Genomic DNA, 9993 nt, shown 5'->3' on the forward strand with positions numbered 1-9993 from the left:
CACAGGGCCCTCCCCGCCGCTTCGTCTTACATCCCCCCCCCTTTTCTTGCTGCACGAGAGGAAGTTTTGGACCCGTTGAATTGCCGTAGCCGCTCCGACTTCTGAAAAGAGACACACAAGGACGGCCGAGCTGGCGTCACGTGGTCGGGTTTTGTGCCGGGGGCTTAAGGGGTATGTGTGTGTGTGTGTATGTGTGTAGCGAAAGGCGGCTGCCTTAAAAACCAACGCGGCGTAGCTTTGGCGGCCCCTGAGTTGGCAGGGGAAACAGGCGAATGAGTTTTGAGGAAGTTATCTTTTGCCCTAAAAGTTTTGGGAAAGTTTCTAAAGTAACTTTCTCTTGCACCCGGCTCGTGTAAGAGGCAGGGAACGGGGAATCCGAGAGACACGGGGATCGCGTGGCTCGTTAAAATAGCTGGAGAGATCACGTCGTGATAATTTTTCTTCCCGCCACCCACCCTCCCCACCCCCGATGGGCTTCATTGTGGAGCATTTAATCTTTCACTTGGGTACTCCAGGGTTCGACTAGACATAAAACTGTGCAAGACGTATTTATTTTGTGGTATTTAATTACAGATGGAAAACTGGGTGCCTTGCCCAATAAAAAACTGTTTTTAAAAGACTGCGCGGTGCAATAAGGATAATTGGGTTTCAATTTGATGCATATCTATGGAGAGTGAATCCGGTGCAATGGAATGGAACTTTCTCCTGTAGATAAGCATCTATCTGTCTTCGCTATAGCATAATTCTGGGCCTCTATGTAGCGTAGTTTTCTGAAGATTACAACATCTGTTTTAATGGGCTTAACTCTAAAGGTAACAAACTGTCCATGCTACTAGGATAAGCCTTATTTACTCCAGTGGGATTTCTCAGTTAAATGTGACTTGGGCACATCATCTCTTAATACAGTCTTTGGCAATTCAGACCATAAGCAAGCAATGAATAAAATGGGAATTAGGGTGGAAATAATTGGTTTGCACATTTTTTTCAGATGAGGCAAGCAGATGGATCTTTCATGTTTTGCTCGTAGGAATGGATGAGATTTTTAGCATAGGTTAGTAGGTACAGGGTCATGATTCTTCCCATCCTGGCCTGTTCAAATGCACGTATGTGGTACTCTGATCCATTCATTCAGTTTTGTAAAGTTGAAGTTTTGTATATACATATTTTCATATACAGTATACAAATTGCAATGAATTAGATCTGTGTATGCAGGATGAGCCTTTTCTGATGTTTTTCCATGGGAATCCAAGAATCTTCAGCACCATGTCACATCATTGGACTAGGGCTACTTTATCTGGGCTGCAAAAATATACATAAATCAACAACACCACTACCTGACTCTGTGGTCTCTTCTCAAAATCCCAAAAACTTCAACCAAAAACTGTCTACTATTGACCTCACCCCATTCCTAAGAGGACTATAAGGGGCGTGCATAAGAGCACAAAAGTGCCTACCGTTCCTGTCCTATTGTTTCATTATATCAAATATATAGTTATTGCATACTTTTGCTTATATATATGCTTATATGATGTGTTGTTGTTTTATGTTGATGCTTGCTGTTTACTGTTGTGACAAAAAAAAATAGCAGCAGGCAGATATAATAAATCCTATCTCTTTGCTACCAGCTAGTGCTTATATAAAGTGCTGTAGCTCATATGTGGTAGCTCTGTCAGATTGCAAAAAACAAAGCTTTTAAGAAGTCATGTTATTTTAAGCAAGTTGTTTAAGGTTTTGTATTTGTTTAAAAAAGCCGACAGCTGTGGTTGGGAGGGGCCAATTTTCAGTGGATTGGTGGTGCCTAGGAAAGGCATATACTACAGCACTTATCAAAATGATTCATCTTGCTTTTAGCCCTGAAATTAATGTTCCTGTCAGCAATTATTTTGACAGAGTATGATCCAATTTCTCTGAGTTTCTTGCAGGTCAGTCTTCATTTTGCAAATCAAACTAGCCATGTAACTGCATTGATTTAGCCGCAGTCTTTTAACAGGGCCAAACTGCTTGAGAATAATTTTCTTTAATGTTAGAAGTTTGAAACTAAAGACAGCTGAGGCCACTTAAGCTACCTTTAAAAATGTTGTCAAACCTTTATTTTACAATCCTCCAAATTAATAGGATGTACTTTAAGAAAAGAGACAGCTAATAAAGTTCTTAAAGCTAAATTGGACCAGGGATGAGAGATCTGAGTAGCTGCAATGCTATCTGCTGCAGCTTTTAAGAATCTCAGTATATTCTCACATTACAGAAAAGGGGATATCTTGTCAGCAAGCCATTTCAAAGTTTGTGTATTCACAGAGATATAAAAACATCTATGGGTGTGAATGGGTGGAACATATTTTCTTTTAAAGTGATGTCTGTGGAAGCATTGCTAACAGCGGTTGCTTACATGCTGGCTGGGGAATTTTTGGAGTTGAAATCCACATGTCTTACGGTTGCCAAGGTTGAGAAACACTAATTTACAGAAAGAGGGGAGGTTTTCTTAAGGCCGTCCTAGCAAATGGTCTAAGGAAGTCACAGATGGGAAAGAATGCCTATCTTGCCAGCAAAAATTCACTCAGGGCTCAATCAAAGGCAGGTGACAACTGAGAATTAGAAGAAATTGATAGGGTGATATAGCTTTTTTACATTTACTTTTTAGACATTGTTGAAGTATACTTCTTTTTTGGGAAAACAATTAGTTTTGTATTTGCATGAATCTAATGCTAATTCCATGTTGTGTTCAGTTTGAGTTGGGATGCTTGCATATTCTGCTCATGCTGGTTGGACATCTTATTCTCACTATGTGCACCAAGGGAGGAAAGGTAAAATTCATTCAGCTTTGAATTCTGTGAAAGGAACCTTTCTATCAGTGGTGAAATGCTCCTGGTTCGGACCAGATTGCCCGATCCGGTAGCGATGGTGGTGGGTGGTTTGGAGAACTGGTAGCAAAAATCTCTGCCCTCCCCCATGCCCAGCTGAGCCACGCAATCATCAGAGGTTTTTTTTTTACTTTTAAAAGCATTTTTTCTTCAGCCAAAAAAATGCTTTTAAAAGTAAAAAAAAAGCCTCTGACATCAGGCAACTCAGCTGGGATCATCAAAACCTTTTAAAAGCATTTTTTACTACCTCTTCAGCCGAAGAGGTGGTAGAAAAAATGCTTTTAAAAGTTAAAAAAAAAAGTTGGCCATGCCCACCCAGTCACATTATTCCCCCACCAAGCCACGCCCACAAAACTGGTAGTAACAAATTTTACATTTCACCACTGCTTTCTACCCTCGCTAAAGCTACTTATTCTTACTTTCCTGGAGTAGGCTTTAATAAAAATTGCATTGGGGAGATTAATTTAAAACGGGAGTGTCCTGAACCAAGTGGGATTCTAAAGTTGGCGATCTAACATTGTTTTTTATCTTTTTTCACTTTCCAGGTTTGAGACTGACAAAGGAAATGTCTTGGGGGATTCTTCTCTCTGTTGTGAATCACATTATACAGTGTTTTATTCTCTGCAATGACTGCTAACCTTTTGTAGGCCCAGTTCAGAGTGTGAAGTTTAATTTTCAAAATGCTAAATAACTAGGACCCAGGTTTCCTGAAGAAACATCTATTCCAGGGGTGTCAAACTAGCAGCCCATGTGCCGGATGTGTCTCATGTGCTCGTCACGACCATCCGTTTTAGCGAAGGGGAAAAAAGTTGTGATATGTCACGTGATTGTGTGATGTGACGACTCAAGTTTGATACCCCGATCTATTCCCTTATTTATCTACATCACGGATGTCAAACTCGCTGTGTCACGTTGCCATTACATGACATTTTGTGACTTTCTCCCATTTGCGGAGCTGGGGTGGGTGTGGCCTGCATGTGACACATCTGGCCTGCGGGCCACAGGTTTGACACGTCTGAGCTACATGAATCCTAAGATTTTCCTCTGAGTTTTTTTCCCCTTCAAATGAAAGAGGATGAACATTCAAATAGAAGGAATCTTTTCAGTGGTGTCAACTCATAATTGATTTTTTCCCCCCATTAGCATCTACATTATGGACCTGAAAAGTAGAAATAGGCATTTAAAATCTATTTCAGTGTTTCTAAACATTTCCTGATTTTGTGAAATGTATGTATGGCAATTATTGCTGAAAATAAAACCACAGAAAATACAAGACACATCCAAAATATGTTGTTTTCACATCTTCAGTTTGATTTTCACATAGGCAAAAGAATTGGAATTACTGTGCAGTCCAGAAATATAGTAGCTTTATTATGATCCAAATATTTAGTAACAGGATAGTAACAGTTTTTTGGTCTTTTGCCATAAATATGTTCCCTGTGCCAAAGAAATTTCTTTATTGGCTAGGTTTAACTATATATGTTGGGATTCTTCTTGAGTACAAAAAATGCTAGTGGCCTGATGCTTCGTTCTTGAGAATTTCATCTTTTCTTGTACAGGTTTGCCACATAAGAGACTATAAATTCAAAGTTTTGATCCTGAAAGGACCATTTCAACAGATTATGTAGAGTTTGCAAAAGGAAAAACTGAACATTTGATTAATATTAATATTGCAAAACACGATGTTTTTGTTAACTCTACATTGCTATTTTGAATGCAAGAAATCCTATTTATTAACAATTGACAATCTCAGATAATTACTTTTCAGTTAATCATTATAGAGATGATTTCTTTCCCAGCCTATCATATCTTGAGGTTATGATATTCCCCTGGATATGGGTACAAGTCATCACATCCAAACTGATGGGTGTGTCTTTTTGTCCCACTTAAACACAATAGGAGCAAGATGTAACTTACTGATCCAGTTTTCTCAATTTTCATGACACACTGAGCCATAATCTAACCATGTCGTTTGGAGCTCATCACATATTACACAAAGATAATTGGCTAGTGTGTTGTTTCATGTGTCATATGAATCTAGCCAATGAATTGCTATATAATGTGGAATGGTTCACATCTGACCTAGAGATTGGTGTAAGGCAGATTTTGGATGAGATGAACTCTTTAACAGTTCTTTGAATATGCATGCTATCAAGGTCCTTCTGAGCTCCCCCTTTCAGTGAAACTCAGTCTGGTTCTGCAGGTTTATTTAAATGATTTGGGTACCCTTTGCGCAAGAAGATTGTGCCGTGTCTCTGTCTAGTAGTTGAACAGTTTTTGACCTACATTGGAAAAGAAGGGTGGAGATTAAGCCTAATGATGCAGAAGGGTCATTAGAAAACAAGGCAGTAGCAATTGCCTTTTCTATTCAATTTGTTTTGCAGAAGTAGACTTCTCTTTACTAAGCCTCCAATGTGTACATTCATATGGCAAATTAGCAAAGGTATCTGTAATGGTGTTTTTTTTCTCATGACTTCATGGCTCTCTTGACTCCAGATCTTCCAGAAGAACCTAGCAGAGCTCCTGCTTGGTGAAGAAGTTATCTTGGTGAAAACTGCTGCTAGCTACAAACCTATCAAAAGCATCATCTGAAGTAATCTCATTGTTGCCATGAGAATACGAGCACTGTTACCACACTTAAACACTGGCAGAGGCCCATGAACTTTAAGAAGAGTACCCAGGGGCATTGGAAGAGCATCACAACATTTTTTTAGGTGCTGGCGCCCAGCTGAAAACAAAGACAAACTTGCCATAGAATCAAATTATTCTTAAATTCTCTCTCTTGTAGCTTTATGTTCTTCCTCCTCAAATTTTTCAGATGGAGGCTTCTTACTCTAAACCAGGGGTCTTCAACCTTGGCAACTTTAAGACTTGTGGACTTCAACTCCCAGAATTCCTCAGCCAGCAAAGCTGGGAATTGAAGTCCACAAGTCTTAAAGTTGCTGGGAGTTGAAGTCCACAAGTCCACAAGCTGGGAGTTGAAGTCCACAAGTCTTAAAGTTGCCAAGGTTGGAGACCCCTGCTCTAAACATGGGACTCTTTTTTCCAGTAGAGTGATGTTTCAAAAGAAGACAGTTTTGTAACCCCAAAACCCAATACATTCTGAAAATTATTATACCATGTTTGTTGTAGGGGGTCGAACGAGTCATAAGTCACAAATCCCTGTGTGCCTGCAAGAGATCTAAATCCACCCACCTCTCATTTCCCTTGAGCGTTAGTAGCTCAGATTTTTGTAGATAGCTTAAGCTTCCAATAAATCTTTATGCTGATTTGAACTGCCTGAACCTCCTGATTTCCCTGGTGGCTTGACATGTTTTTGTAATGAATTGTGACTTAAAGCAATTAAGAAAAATGAGCAGATATGTAGTGATGAACAACTTGGCACTGCAGCACTATCCCCAAACCTGTTTTTTAAAATTTTTGTAGACATTCAGCTTGTCATGTTAATTGTTTCTGGACAACCATTTGTTGTGTGGCACATTAAAGAGCTTAAAAATGAATACCCTTCTGTGGGTGCAGAGAATTTTCAGAAGTGGGATATTTCGTTTCAATGCTTGCAGCTTATTTCTCATTCATTCAATAAGAGTAGAAAAACATCCTGAAATTGTACTAACAAATTTGGTAGCAAAATGGCTAATTTTCTACAATATAATCCCTCTCCCCCCCCCATTTGGGGTTTGTTCTTGAGGGGTGGGTGGATGGTGGGGGTGGGGGTGGAATGTTTTAAGGCTGAATGAGAGCACAGTGCTTCCATGAAGCAAAATACTCCTACCAAAACCCTAAATTAACAAGCTTTCAAAATTGTGTCCTGGGATCAATTAAGACATATTTTTATTTGTGTTCTTTGCTTATGGGATAATAACTTGTTGAATATTTTTTGAAGACACTATTTCTGATAACTGAAAGAATGCCACTATTCTCTTATCCAAAGGAAATGCAGCAAGAGAGAAGCAGAAAAAAGATGACTTTGTTAATTGGGTCTTTGTTAAGGAGGTGTTTCACACACTTGTAATTAAAAGATTACTATTCAGGATTTGTGGTGTCTCCTAGGTTGTTTAATATATTGTGGATAAATATATCAGGAATGTTTATGGTGATGCTGGTTGGAGAACTGAATGTAGATGCACTTTGTATGTGACAATGCCATGTTGTTGATGGTGAACACAAATGATTTGCAGTGATCGTAAGATAGATTGTATGATGCAACAAGAAGTACAGATTGGAAAATTCATACATCAAAACCCAATACAGTTGTACATGACAGGAAAAATTGAGTGAATGACTGTAAATTATCCATAAATGACAGAAAAAAAACCCAAGACCAAATGAGATGAATTTATATATTATGGTAGAATATTTACTGTACATCAACAAAGAGTGGAAAACATTTAAAATGTCCAAGTGCTGGAAAGAAGGCACCATGTAGTAAATGTGCTTTTGTGAAGAATTAACATTTGTTGAAAGACTTAAAAATGGTTATGTATAGGCCTGCTTCTGTCCATTACGTTATTGGGAAATAACTTGTGGATAAGTTAGAAAAATATAAAAGTAAGTTGAATGTAATAGTAAGGGCTGCATAAGAAATATACAGGTGAAACTCAAAAAATTAGAATATCGTGCAAAAGTTCATTTATTTCAGTAATGCAACTTAAAAGGTGAAAGTAATATATGAGATAGACTCATTACATGCAGAGCGAGATAGTTCACGCCTTGATTTGTCATAATTTTGATGATTATGGCTGACAGCTCACGAAAACCCCAAATTCACAATCTCAGAAAATTAGAATATTGTGAAAAGGTTCAATATTCTAGGCTCAAAGTGTCCCCTTCTAATCAGCTAATTAAGCCATAACACCTGGAAAGGGTCCCTGAGCCTTTAAATGGTCTGGTTCAGTAGGAATCACAATCATGGGAAACACTGCTGACCTGACAGTTGTGCAGAAAACCATCATTGATATCCTCCATAAGGAGGGAAAGCCTCAAAAGGTAATTGCAAAAGAAGTTGGATGTTCTCAAAGTGCTGTATCAAAGCACATTAATAGAAAGTCATGTGGAAGGAAAAATTGTGGAAGAAAAAGGTGCACAAGCAGCAGGAATGACCGCAGCCTGGAGAGGATAGTCGGGAAAAGGCCATTCAAAAGTGTTGGGGACTTTCACAAGGAGTGGACTGAGGCTGGAGTCAGTGCATCAAGAGCCACCACACACAGACGGATCCTGGACATGGGCTTCAAATGTCATATTCCTCTTGTCAACAAACAACATCAGAAGCGTCTTACCTGGGCTAAAGAAAAAAAGAAGGTCTATTGCTCAGTGGTCCAAAGTCGTCTTTTCTGATGAGAACAACTTTTGCATCTCATTTGGAAAGGACCCAGAGTCTGGAGGAAGAATGGAGAGGCACACGCTGCAAGATGCTTGAAGTCCAGTGTGAAGTTTCCACAGTCTGTGTTGATTTGGGGAGCCATCTGCTGGTGGCTGGTGTTGGTCCACTGTGCTTCATTAAGTCGAGGGTCAACGCAGCCATCTATCAAGAGATTTTGGAGCATTTCATGCTTCCTTCCGCAGAGGAGCTTTATGGGGATGCTGACTTCATTTTCCAGCAGGACTTGGCACCTGCCCGCACTGCCAAAAGTACCAAAACCTGGTTCAATGCCCATGGGATTACTGTGCTTGATTGGCCAGCAAACTTGCCTGACCTGAACTCCATAGAGAATCTATGGGGCATTGCCAAGAGAAAGATGAGAGACATGAGACCGAACAATGCAGAAGAGCTGAAGGCCGCTATTGAAGCGTCCTGGTCTTCCATAACACCTCAGCAGTGCCACAGGCTGATAGCATCCATGCCAGCTACATTGAGGCAGTAATTGATGCAAAAGGGGCCCAAACCAAGTACTGAGTACATATGCATGCTTATACTTTTCAGAGGTCCAATATTGTTCTAAGTACAATCCTTGTTTTATTGATTTCATGTAATATTCTAATTTTCTGAGATTGTGAATTTGGGGTTTTCATGAGCTGTCAGCCATAATCATCAAAATTATGACAAATCAAGGCGTGAACTATCTTGCTTTGCATGTAATGAGTCTATCTCATATATTAGTTTCACCTTTTAAGTTGCATTACTGAAATAAATGAACTTTTACACAATATTCTAATTTTTTGAGTTTTCACCTGTAGGTGGCTCAAGTTTGAATGAGTGCTGAATGAATGAATGAATGAATGAATGAATGTACGTACGAATAAATTGACCAGCATGAAAGAAGTACATTGAGGTAGATTAGTACCTATGGAAGGAATGAATAACAATTCAGTTACATGAAGAAAAGAGTGAATGGCTAGAAAGAAAAAGAAGAAAGTTATGATTGGATGGACTTGAGATCCTGGAAGAAAGCAAGGAGAACCTTAAAGAATAAAGGACAATGTAGGAAGTAGCATATGGGTATAGTGGAAGCAAAGATGGCTTGCAAACATAGAAAGGCATGGAGAGATATAGTGAATGGTGTTGCATAAAGCTATATCTCTTTTATAATCTCATCCATCAGTCCCTTTGGTTTGCTCTTTCTTACTCCTTTTCTGTGCTTTGGCTCACACAGGGCCCCTCAAGAAGATTTGTATCTGTTATTTTTATTTTATTTTATTACTGTTAACTATCTGGAAACCTTTGTGGAGGAAAAAACAATAAGAATCTAGTGGATCGTTTCTCCTGGCTTTCTTCAGTATGTTCAGTATTTCCATTCATCTGGCAGCGTAACCTGAGGTACTGCTCTTTAAGAAGCATTCAAGGGACCTTCTCCTCAGCAGAGCTCTTCAATACTACAGTACAGATAGAAATTGCTCTCTGAACAAGCACATGCCATATTATCTCAACTGATTATATTGTACATGCCACAAACTCCTCTAGTAATTAATAAATTACATTGCTCCTACAATCAACTTCAACTCTCCCCTTTGGATACATTTCTCACGGAGTTCACTTTTCATTCACCAGTTGAAGATACAAAAGAGCAGGGAGGAAAAATCCCTAGAAAAGAAGTGGGCAAATATTCTCTTCAGCTTCTAGAAGTATGAAATGAAAGCCAGGATTCCTAGAGATTTGGCTCATCTGAAGGATGTCTGTCTTGTAGACACCCTTAGTAAC

The 9993-nt window shown here is 39.2% G+C and overlaps 1 long non-coding RNA gene across 1 annotated transcript; it reads left to right on the forward strand.

Annotated features, from left to right (window-relative positions):
• Positions 1 to 59: 59 nt before the first annotated feature.
• LOC131201356 (uncharacterized) lies at positions 60 to 6891 on the forward strand. The gene is made up of 2 exons (XR_009155821.1): positions 60 to 171; positions 5355 to 6891. It is a non-coding gene; the product is annotated as an uncharacterized LOC131201356 (long non-coding RNA).
• The last annotated feature ends 3102 nt before the right edge of the window (positions 6892 to 9993 follow it).

Source organism: Ahaetulla prasina, chromosome 6, assembly GCF_028640845.1.
Source record: "Ahaetulla prasina isolate Xishuangbanna chromosome 6, ASM2864084v1, whole genome shotgun sequence".
NCBI lineage: Eukaryota > Metazoa > Chordata > Lepidosauria > Squamata > Colubridae > Ahaetulla > Ahaetulla prasina.